Source organism: Lolium perenne, chromosome 7, assembly GCF_019359855.2.
Source record: "Lolium perenne isolate Kyuss_39 chromosome 7, Kyuss_2.0, whole genome shotgun sequence".
Classification (NCBI taxonomy): Eukaryota; Viridiplantae; Streptophyta; class Magnoliopsida; order Poales; family Poaceae; genus Lolium; species Lolium perenne.
This window is the reverse complement of record NC_067250.2, coordinates 272,423,974-272,446,161: the sequence shown is the minus strand read 5'-3', so window position 1 is coordinate 272,446,161 and position 22,188 is coordinate 272,423,974. Positions and strand designations below refer to the sequence as shown.

The following is a 22,188-nucleotide window of genomic DNA, read 5'->3' as shown; positions in this document are numbered from 1 at the left end:
GGGAGACTAAGTGGAAAAGGCACGCTAGGAAGGAAATCAATGATATGTAGGGACGGGATTTCTTTGACTCAAGCACACTACACAGTTCTACAAAGTTCCACCTTGGTGGCTCCGTATATCGGTGACCACAAGAACTTTCTACGCTCCCACAACCCGGGGAAGTCGAACGATTGGATTAGACGTGAACACATGTCGACTTTCGGAGGTTGGTTGCAAAAACATCTCATGAATAACAAAGATATTGAAGATCAGCTGTACTTGCTGGCCCGAGACACCATCTTCGATCGTAGTGACTTTCCAAGGGTACGAGATAAATGGGAATACATTTTACACGATCGCCCAAGATAAAAAGAGCACCAATCAAAACAGTGGTGTCTGATTTGATGCAATAATGAATGAAGGCCCAAATGACACATATTATGGTTACATAGAGGATATATGGGAACTTGACTATGGACCTTCTTTTAAGGTCCCTTTGTTTAGGTGCAAATGGGTCAACAAAACAGGAGGCGGGGTTCAGGTAGACAAGTTGTATGGAATGACAACAGTGGATCTCAACAATCTTGGGTATAGAGACGAACCATTCGTCCTAGCCAAGGATGTGGCCCAGGTTTTCTATGTGAAGGATATGTCTACCAAACCAAGAAAAAGAAAACATAAGGAAACAAATACATCAAACGATGAGCCAAAGCGCCACATAGTTCTTTCTGGAAAAAGAAACATTGTGGGAGTGGAGGACAAGACAGACATGTCAGAAGATTATAATAAGTTTGATGAAATTCCACCCTTCAGAGTGAACATTGATCCAAGCATCAAGTTAAATGATGAAGATGCTCCATGGTTACGGCCGAAGAAGATTAAATGATGAAGATATTAAAAGTGGCAATCAAATTCCCATTTATTTTTGTGTAATCATTTAACTGTATGTAAGATATTAAAAGTGAAGATGCGCCACGGGAGATTGCCCAACACTGTTAGAGGAGATGTAGTTGTTCAGGGGCTTGCAGGAAAAAATTCCAAGGCGCAGTTTCTGAAGATGCCGTAGGGCGTGTGCACCAACGACATATTCGAGAAACTGCGCCACGGGAGATTTCCCAACCCTTTCCCCAACACTGTTAGAGGAGATGTAGTCGTTCAGGGGCTTGCAGGAAAAAATTCCAAGGCGCAGTTTCTGAAGATGCCGTAGGGCGTGTGCACCAACGACATCTTCGAGAAACTGCGCCACGGGAGATTTCCCAACCCTTTCCCCAACACTGTTAGAGGAGATGTAGTCGTTCAGGGGCTTGCAGGAAAAAATTCCAAGGCGCAGTTTCTGAAGATGCCGTAGGACGTGTGCACCAACGACATCTTCGAGAAACTACGCCACGGGAGATTTCCCAACCCTTTCCCCAACACTGTTAGAGGAGATGTAGTCGTTCAGGGGCTTGCAGGAAAAAATTCCGAGGAGCAACTTCCGAAGATGTCGTAGGGCGTGTGCACCAACGACATCTTCGAGAAGCTGCGCCACGGGAGATTTCCCAACCCTTCTCTTCATCCATGGGAATGAAACTCTGGTTGGCTTGTTGATCTGTTGGCAAGGTGTATCGATGCTCCTTTTATAGGCACGACATCTCTTCTACTTTGTCTTGTTCCTTCGACAGGGCGTCGTGCGCTACATGCTTTATCTCATCGAGCAGTGCGTCCACCCATGCGTTCTTATCCTGCCGACATCTTTAGTCCCGGTTGTACCCACCAGCCGGGACTAAAGGTTACCCACACGTCCTTATCCCACCGACAGTTTTGTTAGATGACAAAAAAAAGATCTTTAGTCCCGGTTGTACCCACCAGCCGGGACTAAAGGTTACCGTCCTTATCCCACCGACAGTTTTGTTAGATGACTAAAAAAATGATCTTTAGTCCCGGTTGTACCCACCAGCCGGGACTAAAGGTTACCGTCCTTATCCCACCGACAGTTTTGTTAGATGACAAAAAAAAAGATCTTTCGTCCCGGTTGTACCCACCAGCCGGGACTAAAGGTTACCCACACGTCCTTATCCCGCCGACAGTTTTGTTAGATGACCAAAAAAAATGATCTTTAGTCCCGGTTGTACCCACCAGCCGGGACTAATGTTTTCGGCACCACTGCGTTCCCGCCTATTTTTCTTCCCGCGCTTTCCACTGCTTCCCGCCTCCGTCCTCCCGCCATTTTTTCACTATATATATGTAGGCTTGGCCTCCATTTACATATCACATCTAGACTCATATATATCTGCAAACCTCAAGAACTCTGTCCCATGGCTTCCATCGTATCTCTAACCCTCCGGGAGGCGGAGGCGCTTTGCGCGTCGAACTACCCCTGCCCGCCGGGCTACCGCGTCCCGACCGGCTGGTTGCTGAGCGTTGGAGGCGTACCAGTCCCTCCTGTCCCTCTAGGTGTGGCGCGCGAGATGGCCATCACGAACCACTACTACTTCGAGCTCACGCCAGAGCAGCGGAGGAATCCCCAGTGGCATCCCGACTACAGCCCGACTTGGGAAAGCTTCTTCATCAATCAGCGTGAGAGGGCGCTTGCGAGGCACGAGGAGGGCGGCCCGCCTCCTTCGAACTTCAACGAGGCCGGCCGTCGGCTGTGGTGGCGCGGCCGGACTCTGCAGGGCGTCATGGCCTACCGTGGCCCCCGCCTGCGCTACCCTCAGTCCCAGCCCACGCGTTCTCTCCCGCCGAGGTTCGACTACCGCGACCCCGATGCCAGCGACGATGATGACGGCGAGTACGACGACTATAGTGGCGAGTACTATAGGGCTAGGCACGAGTATGACTGAATGACTCGAACAGTCGAATCTGGCAATGTATCTTAATTAATTTCAGTTGAGCTCTGTACTTTCATTCCATGTATCTGGCGGGAACTTTTCTCATCATCAGCGTCTGCCACAACGACTTTATTGAAAATACAATTAAAAAAGATAAACAACTAGTCTAGTCGATCTACTCGTCGTCGGAGGTTGTCTCGGTCCAAATGTCGTCCCACCGAGGGTCGTTGTCGTCCCAAGTTGTATTCGGGTTGTCGAGCTCGAACACGGCGACGGCCCGACGGTGGCGCCTGTTGGACCTGCGATGTGCCCGGAGGTCAGCGAAAAACGCGTCGGTGTTGTCGACGTCGTTGGGGAACTGCGCCCTCCACTGGCGCATCAACTCCTCGTCGTGCTCGGCGATGGCGATCCGGCGCTGCACCTGGCGGTGGCGGCGACGGTCCTCGTCGTCGACGAGGCACGGCGTCGGCGCGAGGAACTCTGCCTCCTCTAGCGATTCGACGTCTGGGAAGTTCATGTCGCGCCGTGGCCGCCGAAATCGCCATGCGGCCGCGTCGTAAGCGCGCACCGCCAGCTCCGGGGTGTTGTACGTGCCGAGGGTGAGCCGGAATCCACCGGCGCGCATCTCAGCGTAGAACCTACCGTTCGGACGCGCTCGGACGCCACGGAAGCCGGACGAGCCGCGACGGCGCGGCGGCATCCCGGCGACGGATGAACGGAGGCGACGGCGATGAGTGGTTCCGCGCGCACGCGGCGCTTTATAGCACAGCGGCGCGGCAAGTTTGGAGACAGATGGCGCGGGGAAGCGGCGGGGCGTGGCACGTGGAAGCGGCATCTACACGTCGCACGGCGGTGGCGGCGGGGCGAGGCACGTGGAAGCGGCATCTACACGTCGCACGGCGGTGGCGGTGGGGCGAGGCACGTGGAAGCGGCGGCGACACGTGGCACGGGGAAGGGACATGTGGCACGGGAAAGGGACACGTGTGGCACGGCGGCGGCGGTGGCCAGTACACGGCGGTGGCGATGGCGGCGGTGGCCAGTACACGGCGGTGGCGGTGGCGGCGGTGGCCAGTACACGGCGGTGGCGGTGGCGACGGTGGCCAGTACAGAGCGGTGGCGGTGGTGGCCAGTACATGGCGGTGGCGGTGGTGGCCAGTACATGGCGGTGGCGACGGTGGCCTGTACATGGCGGTGGCGGCGGTGGACACGACACGGCGGTGGCGACGGTGGCCTGTACATGCATGGCGGTGGCGGCGGTGGACACGTGTGGTAGTGCGGTGGCTTTTTTTTTCATTTGAAATAAGGCGGGAATGAAACTTTATTAAAGAAATTGCCTTTGGACCCGGTTTGTATTACAAACCGGGACTAAAGGCCTTTTTTGCGCGCGCAGCGAAAATCGCAGCAAAAAAGACCTTTAGTCCCGGTTTGTATAACTGCACACTTCGTCTCCGCGCGGAGATCAATCGCGCGGAGACGACGGAACGACGCCGCCAGGCTGCCCAATCGCCGCGCCGTCGCTGCCGCCGCCTGCCGCACACAACCGCCGCCGCCGCCGCACGCGCCGCCTCCTCCTCGGCTGCGCGCACGCAACCGCGCCTCGCGCCGTCTCCGCCGCCTCCTCCTCAGCCGGCAACCGCCGCCGCGTGTCTCCACCGCGCGCAACCGCCGCTGTCTCCGCCGCCTCCTCTCCGCCGGCAACCGCCGCCGTCGCCGCCTCCTCGTCGACCGCGCCTCCTCCTCCGGTAAGAGCCGCCGCCCCACCGCCACTTCTCCTTTTTTTTTTCTTTTTTAGTCTTTTTTTTAGATTAGTTTGTTAAGTTAGAAAAATTAGATTAGTTTGTTAAGTTAGAAAAATTAGATTAGTTTGTTAAGTTAGAAAAATTAGTTAAAACAATAGTTAGAAAATTAATTAGTAAAATTAGTTAGTAAAATATTTAGTTAGTGTGTTAGTGAAAAATAGTTAGAACTTTAGTTAAAACAATAGTTAGAAAATTAGTTAGTGTGTTAGTGTAAAATAGTTAGCGCGCAAAAACGCCGGCGCCCCCCAAATAGAGATGTACGCCGGTGCCCCCTTACGCGGTAGTGCCGGCGCTCTTGCCGGCGCCCCCCAAATAGAGGATGTACGCCGGCGCCCTTACGCGGTAGTGCCGGCGCTCTTGCCGGCGCCCCCCAAATAGAGGATGTTGTGCCGGCGCCCCCTTACGTGGTGTGCCGACGCTCTTGCCGGCGCCCCCAAATAGAGGATGTTGTGCCGGTGCCCCCTTACGCGGTAGTGCCGGCGCCCCCAAAATAGAGTATGTAGTGCCGGCGCCCCCCAAATAGTAGTGCCGGCGCCGACTAACATATAGTGAATTTATTTTTTAATTTATGTTAACGTTGGTACATATATATATGATTTGTTTTCGTAGCTACGATGCCGCGACAGCGACAGCCGGCGGGCCGTGGTCTGACTCTCACCGAGCAGATGGAGCAGATGGGGGAGGTCCGGGACTGGGCTCCGCCGGGGTGGCACTGGGAGGTCTTAGCTTCCGGGTCGCGCACCTTGGTGCGGAATCCGGGTCCCGTCGTCGACCCGGATATTCTTTGGTGGAGGTCTTATGGGCCACGGTCGTTTCAGAGGGAGCCGGCCCCGCCGAAGGAGGTAGCTCAGCGCATTGAAGCGGAGGACACACACGTTCGCCGTTACATGTATGCGTTAGACAACATGTATAGGACCGGATGGAGCGTTATGCAGGGATCTCATGTTAGCTATGCTCCCGTTGTTGTTCCGTGGCTTTGGGGGTACACCCAGCGCGGCTCAGGACCCGGTCGGCGCCCTCTAGGACCCGGTCGGCGCGGTTGAGTGGTTGTAGTAGTGATTGATGTATTAGGGTTAAATAAACATGAACCCGATCTATGCATGCATGTAACTGCACTATCTGCTTTCAGCACTATATTATCAATCCTTAGTTAAGAACTACATATGTAACTCCATTTTCAGTTTTCTGCATTATCCTTAATTTGATCATATGATGGTTCCTATATATAGCTTGCAGGTCATTGTAGAAAACATGGACAGAGATGAAATTCAAGAAAATTTCATGGAGAACCTCATAGCCCACGGTACTCTAGATGATCGTGACGACGACGTCACCGCAACTTATTTGAATGACTCCGGTGAGGGAGCGGAGAATATTGAGGAAGAAGATCCTAATGGCGCCGGTGAGGAACAAGATCATCATAATGGCTCCCGAACTGTAGTTATCACCGAGGTATATAAATTAATTAAGCCGTTGTTGATCGACTAGATGCATTAACTAATTAAATTGTACTGACTATGAATTATTTCTTTTTTAGCCCTCCGGATCGAGCACTTCTTCTGTAAAGTCGAGGAAGCGAGGCCCGGCCAAAAAGTTGGACGCCGGTGTTAGGCATGACATCACCCATATCCGTAATGATGGTAAACCGATTGCTCCAGAGAAAGGTGCAAAGGCATTTATAGCTCAATGCGGAGTGCTTGTTAGGGACCACGTCCCTATCACCGTTCGAGAATGGAACAAGCCGAAGGGACTAGTGCTGTCTGCAGAGGAAGAAGCTCAAGGTCTTTATATCGATGATGTAGCCAAAGACAATATTCTGACCAAGCTCATGGCACATTTCAACATAGTACCTCCAGAGGGGGATGCCGCTGAAAAGGCAAAGATGGAGCAGGCCCTCCGCGACTTTGCCAAGAAGAAGATGGCCGAACTATTCAAGAACCACAAGAAAAGATTGCGCGGGGACTCCGGACAGTGAGAAGGTAAAAGATCACTGGGACGAATTCGTGAAGTACAACACGGAGTCAGAAGAATTTAAGAAAAGGTCGGAAACAAATAAGGCAAATGCTGCGTTGAAGCTATATCACCAAATTCTGGGTCCAGGTGGATACAGGGCTAACCGTCCTAAGTGGGAGGCAGCTGAGGCGGAACTGACCAGGAAAGGGATCAGATTAGGGACACACGGTTGGATCGAACGGTGCAACGAGTGGTTCTACGGGATTGGGGGAACGTTGCATCCAGAAACAGGGAAGTGCATCTATAAGAAAGCTCATCTGAAGGTTCCCATTGAAGCCCTGGAACAAGCACATAGGGACGTGGAGGAGGGGAGGTTCCAGCCCGACAGAGAGAACGATGAGCTGACACGCGCCCTTCGAAACAAAGAACACGGCGGACGAACACGAGGCACAGAAGGCTCCGTTCCGTGGAAGTATGGCTTTCCTGCGGAAAGAAAGAGATTTCCTGATAAAAGCCATGAAAGAAAGGCAAGGGAAACAGACCGCATAGCGTCCTTAGAGGAGGGTTTTAGCACCATGAAAGCCCAATTAACCATGGTAACCCAAGTACTTACATCCCAGATGGCTCAGGGGCAGGCTGTAGATCCTGCATTGCTCGATGCTATCGTCCCGCTACAATCTCAACAACACCGGAAAAGCAGCGTGGCTTCCACTCAGCAGGTGGATAATGATGATGATGACCAGGTGGTCGAGCCTCCTCGCTACCCCCCATGGATGATCTCACTGAGAGCCGTCCTTGTGAGCTGCATGTTAAAGTTTTCAACCTATCCTTCAAGGCGGCGGTCGGCATCCTCTTACCTACAAGGTCTTACCATTGCCGTCCGGTCCAAGACGACTTTGCTGTTGTGATGGTGGATGAAGTGTTGAGAGAATATGAGGGGTTGGTGCTTGAGCACCCTGCAGGTGAAGATGGGGAAATCAAAGAACTGGGAGAAGCCCGTAGAACCACCGTGCAATGGAGGAAGCAGAACATTGTGTTTCCAGGTGAGAAGCCACCAAGCAGGCCACCTCATCCGCCTCCTCCGCCACCTGCGCAGTCTCCTCCGCGTGATGATTCTCCTCTACGCGATGATGATTCCCCTGTGCATGAGCAGTCTCCTCCGCGTGAGAATACTCCGCCGCCTCCTCCTCCTCGTCGTCAGGAGACTCCGCCGCCTCCACCTAAGCAAAAGAGGAAGCTAACCGCGGCACCTTCTACAGCTCCGAAGAGATCATCAACTCCGATGAGGGCACAGACTCCAGAGTTGTTACCACATGAGCAGACTGAAGAGCAAAAGGCGTTTCTTGCGCCGAAGAAGATGTTCATTCCACCGCATACAGTGAAGCACTTTGCCGAGACGAGAATGAAGAGACCTGAGCTGAGAGCTAATTATGACCGCTCTCTTGGACAGTCCTCTAGAGCGAGCAAAGAAGCGAAAAAAGTCGCCCAACTTGGACAGCAGGACAAACAGTCCATACCCCACTTCGCCGTGCAGTCCTATGATGATCCAGAGACGGCATCGATGATCGAACGGGAGGCTAGAGCTCAGGGAGCATCAGTTGAGTACGAAGATTACTATCCAACGGCTGAAGTCGTAAACAAGTATAGATACGGACATGATCTCGTCAAACCTGGTGAGCTCGCGCGTCTAGGGACTCAGATGCGAAGGTTGCATGAATGGTACCTGAGAGCCTGTCGAAGAGGTGATCGCTACCTCACGGTGTATCTTAGAGATGAGCATTACTTCCGGGGGCGGGAGGAGATAAACCTTGAGTTCGAAGAACTGTTTCAGTTATTCAATCAAGACGCCCTCGACAAAGCTGTCATCAGTTGCTACTGCTTGTAAGTGATTTATTTATGTAATTAAGTCTGTAGCTCAGCACTCATTCATTTGCACTAACAATTATCCTCACTATATTCTTTGTGTACGCTATACATTTAATTATGCAGAATGAAGAAGCTCGAATGCAAAAGAGGCAAGCTCCTACCGCTGGGGTTCATTGACCCAGACACAGTTCATGAAGTTACGGTTCAAGACTTCGCCAAGGACACAGAGGACAACATGGTAATGTTTTTAGTGAAGCAAGCAAACAAAGAGGATATATTCTTTCCCTACAACTTCAAGTGAGTGTTATATATAACATACATTATGCTTGTGCACCTTCCACTTTATTCTCGTAATCATTGATCGAGCTATGCTTGTGCAGATTCCACTTTATTCTCCTAATCATTGATCTTCACAAAGGAGTCGTAAATGTCATGGACTCGAAACGTAAAGAACATGCGGAATGGGCGGACATGGCTGCCATCCTCCAGAGGTAATTTCAATCAATTTCGTATTGGCATCTTCATCTGTTCTAATTCGACGATATCATCAACTAATCAATAACTCATTTACTCATTATTGTCGGGCAGGGCTTGGAAACGGTTCATCAATACTGTTCCGGGTAAATGGAAACCGGAGCTTACATTTTAAGATTACCATGTAAGTAGTACTATATATATAGCTATGTCCGTGAAAGTCTATATATGATATTGACTTTCAATACTATGCTTGATTGAAACTCTATATTAGTTTGATCGAACTATTTTTTCGTAAAGTGTATGAGGCAGGAACCCGGGAATAACTTATGTGGATACTACGTCTGCACCTTCATTCGTGACATGGCCTGTCCCAAGGGTGGGGATGCCCGTATACACCAAACTCGTGTACGATAACAAATTTTCACTTAATTAGTACCATCTATTGTATTGAGTTCTATTCATATATATATACTGATCTCCTTTTTTAAATATATAGATGATACGCCTGCGGGACACTCTCATAGCGGAGGATCAAATACGAGCAATTCAAGAGGAAATCGCGGGATTCTTTCTTACCGAGGTCATTACCCAAGGTGGAGAGCACTATGTGGAGGTCATAGATGAGGCGCAACTCCGTAGAGGCTTATAGATTTAGTAAACAGATCCGATCGACTAGCTTTATATTGTAAATATGCATGCATTACGTGTACTGTTGACGATGCCTATATATATTCACGACGATATTTTGTGGTTTCTTGAATGATATATATGCATTGCTAAAACTGCGCGGCGAAGAAACACCCTGTTTCTCTGCCGCGGCAGAGAAACGCTGCTACAGCCTAAACCTGTGCCGCGGCAGAGAAATAGCAATTCTCTGCCGCGGCAGCGAACCTCCAGGCCCGGTTCGTATCACGAACCGGGACCAAAGGCCATCCACCGCGAGCGCCCTAGCCGCACCACGTGGCGCGGCCTTTAAGCCCGGTGCAACTTTGAACCGGGACTAAAGGGGGACCCTTTAGTCCCGCCTAATTGGTCCCGGTTTGGAAACCGGGACTAAAGGCCCAAATGGACCGGGCCTATAGCCCCGTTTTCCACTAGTAGGAGGACAAAGAAATAAAGAACCAATAAACTTACTTGTCCAGTTCAGTATCGGCAGCATGGATTCCATTTGTAGCAACCCTGCCTCCATTGGGCCAGCAGTTGAGCAGTGTAGGCTGCGTAGCTTCTTGTGATCGCTGAAAGATATGCGCAAGAACGTATAAAATATTTGGCCGTAGGTTGCAGCGGTACATCACGCATCAGCATCCCTCTAGCTACGATCTAGTCTCCTCTACCCCTACACTTCACCGCATGCATGATTAACACAGGAAGGAATTAGATAATGTGTGGGTGTTTGTTTGCAATCGCAAGGCTTTAATGAAGCATCAGTAGGCAGCAGCAGCACATGTCTCAAGATCACTAGGCAGTTATATCTTAAGCAGGGCTATCGTCTCTCCTAGCACTAGAGACACAAGCACCTGCTGTGTTGGGTCTAAAAAAGGATCATTAGGGGGCGGCTAGGGCCCGCCCACCAGGCCATCCCTTTCCAAATGGTGCTGATCATGTGATGCTTAGTGGCACTGTAGCACTACTGGTAGTGCTTAGTTAGAATATGTCCTAATTAATTGCTCACCTCTCAGACATGCCACCATTTTGTTCCCTTACTGACCTATGCATGGATGAACAGTGGATACATGAGAGCTTGCTTCATTTGCTTACGTGATGATCATCCAAATTAAGCTTCAGACAGTACAGGGAGTTGTTCATGCCCTGTGCAAGATCATGTAGCAAGCAGCACTAGCACGCAACGGGTTTTGATTTCAGTACATGTACATGCAGAATTACAGCTGGAGGGAGTACGTGTACTGGGCATCCTAGTGCAGGCATATCAAATCACTTGACCATATACCCTCATAATTTAACCACAACCAGCCAAAGCATGGTAAGATAACTAATACGTCGTAATTAAGCCCATAATACCGTCTACGTGTATACTTAGGGCTTCTTTGATTCATAGGATAGAAAATCATAGAAGTAGGAAAGACATACGATTAGAATGTCATGTGTACTTGAATTCTCTTTGATTGTAGCAAAACAATTTCTATGAAGTATGACCAAATGTTTTTTCTATAGGATTTATCACTAGAATCATCCTATAGGATTAGTTTCTATTAATCAAACAACGTATATATAAATTTTTCCATGGAATCCAAATTCTACATAATTCCTACACAAATCCTATAAATCAAAGGAGCACCTAGGCTTTGCTATCATTCAGTACAAGGCTACAAGCTAACTAAGTCTTGAGAGAAAAGACTAACAGATGAGCAAAAGATAAGCACTGTGATGTAGTAGTACTCACTGTAGCACAGCAGCAAGCTGTGGAGTGTGGACTGTGGTTGAGCCCTGATGAACAGTGCGACGCCGCACCGGGGCGGCACGTCGGCATGTGCGGTGTCCGCACGGCCGCACGCACGCACGGCACCGGCTCCTGCTGCTCCTGCATCGATCGATCGATCGATCAATCAGAATTCAGAAACCCCTTTGGGCTGCTTCGACTCCACAGGCACCGCGTCAATCAACGCAACAGCAGCTGCGGGGCGGGCACCAGCACCAGCAAAGCAAAGCTGCGTGAATGCGTGATTGAACCCTCGGCCGGCCCATGGGGCCCCGCGCCCGACAGGCTCGCTCACACGTGCACACGGCCAGGCCGGGGGCATCCTCTGCACTGCACTGTAGCTGCGGCCCCGGACCCGGCCCGGATCCCCTGCAGCCTTCTTCTACTTCTTTCCCCTGCTTGGTCTGGACTCTGAGCTCTGAACCCATACAGTTACGGTGCAGTGCCTGAATATTATCTCCTGCAGTGTCCAAACTGCTGCTGTCGATTGTGGATGAACCCATAAAGTTTTTGTCTACGAGGAAGCAGCATCAAGTTACAAAACGTGCATGTATTCACTCGTAGCAAAAGGATTTCACAGTACAGTAAAGCTGACGACAAGGTAATGCCATATACTGTTCTGAACTTATTAAACAAGGAGTTGCAGAGCTCCAAATAAGGGAATCTAGCTGCTGAACCAATCATCAGTAAGAAACCTACAAACCTGTGAGTGTGAGCCTTGAGAGGGTGCAGCTGCCGAGTGGGAAGTTTAAAGAATATAAATAATAATGATCCAAGACACTTCCAAATGTCGCACGCACACTGGGAACTGTTAACAGTAATACGCAGAAAAGAGCAGTATCTTAGCTTGTCTGGCCTGGTTGGCATCTATTACACAAGTGAGTATAGCTAAGAGAGACAGAAATTCTACTAGTGGAACACAAAACACAGCGACATACGACATACGTGCACTAAGGATGATGATGGAGACATCAAACAATAGCATATCTTCTTATTCGGATGTATTGTGAATGTCCAAGGTATTCAAAAGTTCAGTTAACGTTCACATGGTAGTGCAACTGATGCAACTGGATGTGTGATAGCACTGGGCTTACCGTTTCTGGAGTTTCCATGCCTTTCTCCAATTCCTGAATGCAGAAAGCATTCGTATTGTGCAATGAACCTGTAAATGTCCACGTTACTCAACAATAACATATCTTTTCATTATTGTAATGTTTTTTTTGAATGTCTACGTTACTCGAGAGTTCAGTAAATGTTCACGTGGTAGTATAGCTGATGCAGTTGGAAGTGTGTAAGCGCAACAACAGCACTGGGCTTACCATTTCTGGAGTTTCCATGCCTTTCTCCAGTTCCTGAATGCGGAAAGCAGGGGGGTACTGTGCAATGAACCTGTAATTCATAATCTCGCAAAATCAACATTACAGTGAAACGAAATTACTTACAGATAACATAAGGAGATCTTTGCATATTCTGCAGGTACTGAAAGTGACCTTACCAATGTTTGTCAATAGAACCACCGTACTTTATGAGGAAGAGTACTTTCAGGTGGAGGTTGGAGGAACAGGAGTACAGAACATGCTATGACACTGATATTAGGTCCATGCAGCTGGGTCTCCATTCTGCTTCAAGGAACTAATCTTAACAGTAACCTATTTCATCGTGCATAAAACCTATGTCCATAAAATTGATGTCAGTAGTTTCGACTGCAAATACAGCAGGATTTCCCAGGGAAGGCACTAGATATACCAGATACAGTTATTACAACGAAACAAAATCGCCGAGAATAACTGAAATAGATGGATCAGCAGTGATAAAACTAAATCACTGCTATTTCACTCTTTCTCAGTTTATCTTGTTGATTTGCGTGTTCTTTACAGGCTGAACTGCTATAAATATTCTGTGTGGTAGGCAAAATCGTGTTTTTGAGAATTCATAAGGAAACCAGCTTGTCCCTGGAAAACTTCATGTACGTCTTCATTACATTGAGGCAAACTGCTACTCTTTTTTTACAAATTACAAATAACTGTTCGAGTTCATTGGAAAATACATCTCTTGGCCATCCATCTGAAGGAACTATCTTGAGATGTTGTGCAGTAAAACCCTTGCCTGTTCAGCCAAATCACTCGACAAAAGCTTCTGATATGACCGTCAGTTAACAATGAAAAAGTCTAGTGAATACGATGCCGTGGCCACCGTTTGACTAGTTAGTTAAACTCTGAAGATCAGAGACATGAAAACAGATAAAAAGAATAGAGCGGTTTATATGAAACATGTGCGTAAAATGTACTTTCTACTGGGATATCACCAAGGATTATCAAATCAATGTCTATGCCCACCGACAAAATAAAATCAATTAATAACAACCTATATTTGAGTTCTGACGAACTTAAGAGGAAACTATACTTCTTAATCCTGTGCTGAAATGTTAAATGCCTGATCATATGCTAGCCATGTTGTACATATCTAATCCTAAAGTACTCCTTTCATTTAGAAGTTATGAGAATAGTGACAAAGAAGTAAATTTAAGGGTCTGGCTCACTGACTCATGAAGTCAGGTACGAATATCAGAACATACAAGCTGCTCTAATGCTTACCATGACAACAAAAACTGGTTGAGAAATTAAATCATATATTAACTGTGAACAGCAGAGCAGGTGCAGAACTCTTGTAGGCAAGATGCAATTTTTCATTTCTCTGTGTTATTACACTACTGACTAATATTCAGGCAAACTAAAAATTAGGCATAGTATATACCATTCTCACTTCGGCAATCAAACGATAGACAACGAACTTCTGCTGGTGATACTGACATCTGCAGTTATTCTGAAAGCAGAGACAGCCATAATGTCTGTCTTTCTCCAATTTCTGGAGTTTCCATGCCTTTCTCCAATTCCTGAATGCAGAAAGCAGGGTTATTGTGCAATGAACATGTAATTTATGATCTATCAAAATTAACATTACAGTGAAGCGAAACTACTGACAGATAACACAAGGAGATCTTGCATATTTTGTTGGTACTGAAAGTCACCTTGCCAATGTTTGTCAATAGAACCACCGAACCATGAGGAAGAGTACTTTCAGATGAAGGTTGGAGGAACAGGAGTACAGAACATACTATGGCACTGAACTCGCGCTAATGATCAGTTTCATGCAACTGGGTCTCCATTCTACTTCAAGGAACACATCCTAATAGGAACCTATTCCATCGTGCATAAAACCTATGTCCATCAAATTGAAGTCAGTAGTTTCGACTACAAATGCAGGAGGATTTTCCAGGGAAGGCCTAGATATCCCAGATACGGTCAAATATAACAAAATAAAAATCCCTGAAGAACATTGATAAAACAAGCTCCGCAAAAAAAAAAAAAACATTGACAAAACAAAGTCACGGCGATTTCACTCTTTCAGAATTTGTGTTGTTCATTTGCCTATATTTTACAAACCAGCTTGTCCCTGGCAAACTGCATGTACATTTTCGTCACATTGAGACAAACTGCTATTCTTTGTTTACAAATAACTATTTGAGTCCAGCTGTAACTATATCTATTGGCCATCCAGTTGAAGAAACTATCTTGTGATGTTGTGCAGTAAAACCCTTGCCTGTTGAACCAAATCACCCAACAAAAGCTTCTGATATGATCGTCAGTTAACAATGAAAAAAGTCTAGTGAACACAATACCCTGGCCGCCGTTAGTTAAACTCTGAAAATAAGAGATTGAAAACAAGCAAAGAGAAGAGAGTGGTTTATATGAAACATGTATGCAACATGTGCTTTCTACTGGGATATCACCAAGGATTAGCAAACTAACGTGTATGCCCACCGATAAGCATAAATCAATTAGTAACAAGCTAATAGTGTGATGAATTAAAGAGGAAACTATATTTCTTAAACCAGTGCTATAACATTAGTACTCCATAAAAGTACTATGCTAGCCCTGTTGTACATATCTGATCCTAAAAGTACTCATTTCATCTAACTGTGAGATTTTCAGAACAGTGGCAAAGAGGTAGTTTTAAGGGTCCGACTCACTGAATCTTCTTGAAGTCAAACACGAATATCACAACATACAAACTTCTGACGCATATTCTACACCTTTGGTTGCCATGCCAAAAAAAAAATGAACAACCGAGCAGGTGTAGAACTCTTGGCGACGACATGCACTTTTTCATGTCTCGGTGTTTTACTGCTGCCAACTAATTGATAGACTAATATTCAGACAAACTAAAAATTAGGCATGCTAAATATCATTCCCACTTCAACGATAAAATGATAGATAACAACCGTTTGCATTATTCTGCTGGGTAATAATGATATGTGCATTTTTCGAGAAGCAGAAACAGCCATAATGCAGGTTTCCTTTGGACCATGGGCTGTATATGTGGTTCATATTATCAGAGCGTCACGGAAACATTTGCCAATCGTTGATCGTGTTTCTACAAATTGCCACACATACGGTGTCAAAAAACAAATTTCCACACATACGTGAAGGCAAGGTCGCTACTATCAATCGTCTCACAGCTTTCTTCGATTAAAGGGGCATCGACCGCCAATTTCTTTTACATCCGAGAGAATCGATTCACAGCTAAGCAGTAAGCACACGTGACTGGCTAGTTAGTAACGGAATACATACTTGGACCAACGAATGCAGTGTCGTAACTTATGGATCGGCGAGCAGGTCGAGGGAGGAGATAGGCGGAGAGAAGAAACCTCGGCTGCTGCGCTCGCTTCCTCTCCGGTTGGGGCCTTCTCCCTCCTCGATGACCTAACGATCGACCCCCCCTCTTAATATCGGGCGAGGCGGAGGAGGAAGGCGCGACGGCCGTGAACCCACGCGGGGCCGCGGTGGCGACGGCGAGGCGGATCAGCGGAGCAGCAACCGGTTTGCCTTTGGATTTTGCGACGGCGAGGCGTTTCATTCTTGCGAAAGAGAAGTAGGACGATGAACAGCTTTTGAGCCCACTGGAAAAGGTCAGCTGCTCGTGGGCTGGCCCAGATAAGACCCCGGCCTACTGGACCAAATAACCGGCCCACATATATGAACTGGGTTCGTCAAATATTTTATTAACAAACACACTAAAATAAGATCTCCAACAAAGATAAGATTGATCTCCTGAAGCATTTATTTATGGGCTGTCAAATAATTTTTTGATAGAAATCTGAAAATATTTTTACATTTATTAATTTGTTAAGATGTTCAATAAATAGGGAAAAATCCATGTGTATGTGGTAAACGAGTTGTTCATGAACCCTACGGAACATATTCGGGTATCAAAAATAAATCTCCATGTAATTCGTGAATTTTTTTTATTAATGTGAAAATAGTGTTCATAAAAAATAACCTGGTCATGGTATATTAGAAAAAAATCATGTGTCATATAATAAACGCTCATATATCTCATAGAAAATGTTTATGTACCCCCACCTTAAAATATGTATGGTGCCTATAGTTTTTTATCAAAGTTAAATTTTTATAAGTTCGACCAACTATATAGATGGGGCCAACGATGCACCCATGGAGTTCACGGACATCGCGGTGGGCCCGAGCACCACGTGGCTCATCTCACCCCTCCTTTTATCTGACGCCTTCATCTCGCGAAAAAACATTACACCATATTTTACGGCAATTTTTAGAGGTGATTGTGATACGTAGGAAACATATCCGTTAGCTTTGTAGTTTTTTTTTTCTATTATCCATTATATTTGATCATATTAGGAATTATTACCATTATTTGTTGTGGAATTATTATGCAAACTATAAATGCAAGTAAAGTAAATATTTTTATATTTTTGGATTAAATAATGTAAAAGGTGTTTCTTATTTAAAATTTTCCCAGAATTTATGGGTTCAGTTGCCTACTCTCTCGTAAAGATGGTGTCACGAATATAGCTTTTCTAGACAAGGTAATATCGATGCAATTTCTTTATAGTGTATGATTGCATTTATATTGGCACCATGTTCCAACATACAAATGATGCAACACATCTCGCTAATTCTCCTCTAGTAAGAGAAAACTCTGCATACCAAAATTAAGTAGTTGCATAGGGTATTATTTTATGTACTTTGACATGACGTTGAATATCAAATATGCTTTCTCGAACAAATAAAATCATATGTGTTGTCACTAGATGAATTAAAACACATGTATTCATCTATCCCTGGTGAAGCAAACCATGGAAAGGTAAAAATAACATAGTAGCTATATTTTTGTCATTGTCCACTTGCTTCTGCACTTAGTACCTTAACAAAGATTAGATAAACATCAAAGGGACACAACCTAAACAAATGTATTTCTACCGATTTATCTTCTCATATGGCATAGCATAAGCCCCCGAGCTTAAAACTATTTGATGAAGCACACATTTTTCTGTTTGTCCCCTTAATTAATTCATCCATCTTGCCATAAGTTAAGATTGAGTATAGAATGTGGATTTATAAGAACAATGCAAACTATTCAAACAACGACATCATCGTTATAAGTAATCAGCTAGATATTGCACCATACGTATTGTGAGAGCAAGATCTGCTTCTCCCACTTGATCTAGATGATCAACAACAACTTCTAACACTTGATCTAGATGATCAAGAACTGCTTGTCCCACTTGGTCTAGATGACAAAGATATGCTTCTCCCACTATAGGCACATCATATAGTTCACCATGATAAACCCACCTAATATATGTGCAACCCATCCCATACATTTTTAAACGATCTTCCACTATTTCTCGGGACCTCTTCTCGATATTCATACATCTGCAACACGGGGAATAATGTCCAGGTTGTGACCTTCATTACTATAATCTTCTAGCGGTTGAGCCGACAACAGACTCGTTGTCAAGCTGCATGCGAGCTTGATACCATTTTTGGCTTGCCGGATACCTTGGCGGGTTAGGTGAATTTTTGCTACATGAGGGGTTTGAAGGGAATATGCCGGAGAGACAAATAATAAAATGATTATTATATTATTCCATGTTTATAATCGATGTTAATTTCTCATACTATAATTATATTAATTGGAAACGTTAATACATAGGTGTTTAATAAACAAACAAGAGTTCCTAGTAAGGACTCTCATTTCACTAGCTCGTTGATTAACATGTGATCAAGGTTTCCTGATCATGGACATTGGATGTTGTTAATAGCAGGATCACGTCATTAGAAAAAAGGTAAACGTGTTATACCCAGAGACAGGCTAGCCACAGAGGCTGACGAGCGGGCCAGGAGCTGACTGGATTGATAACTGGGTGGGTTCGCTGAGTTGGCAGGAGCTGATGGAGGGGCCCAGCTGTCAGTAGCACAGGAAAGAATTAAAGCCACAAAAAGGTGGGATTTTGGCTCAAGCAGGAATTGATCTCAGGATCTCTTGAACCGGATCAAGGCAACGAACCAGTGAGAACAGTGGCAGACACGCGACGAGATGAAGTAGTGCAGGCCGGACTTGAGGTTAGCAACCATGGTTGACAGAATGTTGCACATCGAGCCTCGATCTAGCAACCGAGCGGGCGCCTGGATGCGGGAGTCTGCACGCTCGAAGCAGAAGACCAAGGGGAGTTTGTTGGTGGAGGTCTTGGCGTCGGGGAACCGCCGTAGGAAGCAAAGCGACGGTGAATGCCGGCTGCACGCAATAGAGGCTGGGAAAAATTCGAGAAGAGGTCTGGGAGATTCTCCTTCTCACCAGGAATGTGTTGCAGGTCACTTCCGGGCCGGAGGAGGACGGACATCGCCGGAATCGGTGATTTTCGCCGGTGGCCGGAGTTGGGGAACGAGGTCCATGGCGACGATTGCGGAGGCCCCCGACTCAATTTCTTGTACCCAAACCAAGAGGACGATGAGGCGGAGCTGCTGATGGCCTTGGATGTGCGAGGGGGTGGCGAGAACGTTGGGACGCCGACGAGGCCGACGGCGGTGCTCTTGGTTGGTGTTCGGTCACGCACAGAGAAGAAAAAGAAGGCAGAGAGGGTGCGGCGGCGCGAGGAGGGGAGAGGTGAGAGGCTAGGGTTTGGAGAGGGATTAAAAGGGGGAACGAGGGAGCAGGTGGAGGGAGCGCGGCACCGCGGTGGGTGGAGGAGGACCACAGACACGCTCTTCTCGTGGAGAAATAAAAACAACAAGGGGAAAAAGATGGTCGAAGGGGTACGACCAGATCGGGCTGGCCGAAGGAGGCGTTGGGTCGGGCCTTGCTGGGCTGCTTGGTCAGGAAGAAAGAGAGAGGGAAGGAAGTGGCCCAGAGAGGTGGCTGCGAGGAGATGGGCCAGGGGAGAAGGGGAGCCCAGGGTTAGGGTTTGGTTTTTCTTTTATTTTGGAAACCCATTTGAATATAGATTATATTCTGTTTTGAATATTGAGGAAGGAGAGTGAGATTCAAAAACTAGTTTACAAATATTTAAGTTATTTGTAACCAAAACAAAACACATTATATTTCCGAACCTTAATTGTTTTGAAAATGCTTAATTGTAAAATAGGGACTAAGAGTGGGGTTAGGGTTTATTAGATGGAAAAGAGAGAGAAGGGTTTATTAAAACCATATGAGAGGGAAAGATCGATACTAGGGTTTACAAAATAATTTTATTTTGTTTAAAACAGGGATGATATGATGCATGATGCATGATGATGCATAAAAGAAAAGAACAAGCAAAAATCTATAGGGGTACTACCCTGGGCCGTTACAGCTGTTGCCCCCTCCTCCTATATATAGATGGGTGGAGCACCTTTTCCTAGTTGCTCATCTCTTGGCTCTTTGGTTGGTCTCTTCTCCCTCTTCCCCCTGATCCACCATACGAGCTATGGCTTAGTCGAAGCTCTGCTCAAATAGTTTCTCAACCAACACCAACACGCCTGAGTGTTATTGGAGTGTCCAGGTGGATCCTCTACTTCCGCTGCCCCGCTGGAATGAGGGATGGGAGGTCTTCGTCGAGTCGTGCGTGTGACCAAGTACGAAAGTGTTTCCTATTTTCAACGATAGTCTTCATCGCGATCTTGAGATCGGCAAGTAATCCTCTACACCATCCACAACAATCATTCTCGTTAACGCTTTGTGTCTTCAAGGTGAGTTAATCTTAACCACGGGTTGTTTATTACTTGCATCTCCTAGATATGATCTTGGTGCATTTGTGGTTGCAACCGTAAGAATTTTTTTTGTTTTCTATGCAACAAACCCATTAAGGTTGTTATTTGGTTCCCCTGCAACGGCCATGTAGAAACGAGCTCAGGCGTAGATAAGCTTCCCACCCGATAATGTGGCATGTGCATGTTGTTGTCAAGCCTTCTCCATAAGGATAATAGCTTGCGCGATGGCCTCAGGCGAGCGTCTTGACTTGAGGATCTCTATGGCCAATGTGACGTTGTCCAGTGGCGTTGGCAAGACCATGTTACCTTAGTAGTCACGACGAGGAGAAATGCCTCTTGATGATGCTTCTCCCAGCTTAGGCGAAGTAAACAACACCATGACATTAGCCGGATTCGATGGGTAGCATTGTTGAGTTGCACTCCGCGTGTCAGGAACCCGACGCTTAAATTTATACTGAAGGTTCCTGATCTGGTCCATCTGCTTCACAAGGTACCGGCTCTGGTGAGAAAATCTCGACTCCAACCACTTTGATAGGTGTTGTGAGAAAATCTTTTGCGCGCTGACGAGTCTCTCGAGTATCCAGTGGGTCTTTAGCAAAATATTCTTTTGTTTGGGGAACCTCTTTGCTTTCTATGGCATTTTTAGTCGGCAACTAACGCAACATGTCGCGGGTCTTGGTTGTTGTAGCAGCTAAGGCAGCGTTACTAGCTTCCTCCTTTTTGGCCACAACTTTATCAGCATCGCGAATCTGATTGATCGTACTTCAGCTGGTCATGAAGACATGTTCGATGTTGCAGCGGAAGAAGCTACCATCATAGTCTTCTTTTGTTGCTTCATGAGCAGACATAAATCTGTATCCTTCTTCGAAAATGTTCTCGCCCAACTAAGAGGCAGAGGTTTTTCCACTACCATATATTATCCAAGCTAGTGTCACCAGTCTCATTGCCAATGGTGGGAGGAGGGACTCCTTGTTGTCGTCGGTTTTGATAGAGGCGGATCTAGAGTCTACATAGCCAACAAAGTGGCGCTGATCAGAGCCGACATCCTCAACAAGAAGGGAGGACTCAGATCAATCTAGGGAACTTGATTTTGATATTTCTTGGTTACAAAATGATGAGTTTCTACCTCTTGTTAGTAATATTTGGCAGAAACATGTGTATAGTTATGATCCCATTAATATTTTAAACATTAAGTTGAAACGCATATAAAAATCAAAGGATGGGGCTCTAATATTTTTGGTAATAATTGGAAGAGAAGAAAGGAGTTATTAAGAAACGCTAGGTTATCCGTGAGTTGTGCGTCAGGAAAACTAATTTTTTGATGGAGGTACGTAACTTATATGCAGATGAGGAGTTACAATGGGTGCAAAGGTCACATGAAAAATGGTTGTTGCATGGATACCAGAATACTAGCTATTTCCATAGGGTAGCTAATGGGATAAGGAGAGAAAACTCGATTATTTTTGTTGAAAGATGGTGATATAAATATTGAGGGTACTAAAAACATCCTGGAATATGCAACATCTTATTACAAAACACTCTTTGGGCCGGCACTTGGAAATATGTTTAACATAGCTGATGATATGTGGAGTGAGGACAAGAGACTTTCTCACGAGGATAATAATGACTTAGGTAGGACTTTTACTATGGAAGAAGTGAGAGAAGCTTTTTTCTATGAATATGAATCGTGATCCGGGCCTGACGGTATTCCGCTACAATTTTATCAACATTGATGGGAGATTGTGAAGTGGGAAATCATGCATATTTTTCATTATTTCCACGGTTGGAATTTGGATGTGAAA

General features: G+C 46.3%; 1 long non-coding RNA gene across 1 annotated transcript in view; it reads right to left on the bottom strand.

Moving 5' to 3' along the window:
* The window catches only part of LOC139833353 (uncharacterized), a 45,778-nt gene extending 33,951 nt beyond the window's left edge, over positions 1-11,827 (bottom strand). The window contains exons 1-2 of the long non-coding RNA XR_011748963.1: positions 11,286-11,827; positions 10,019-10,119 (exon numbers count right to left, since the gene is read on the bottom strand). This is a non-coding gene — a long non-coding RNA (uncharacterized lncRNA). The remainder of the gene's footprint in view (positions 1-10,018; positions 10,120-11,285) is intronic.
* Positions 11,828-22,188: the final 10,361 nt, after the last annotated feature.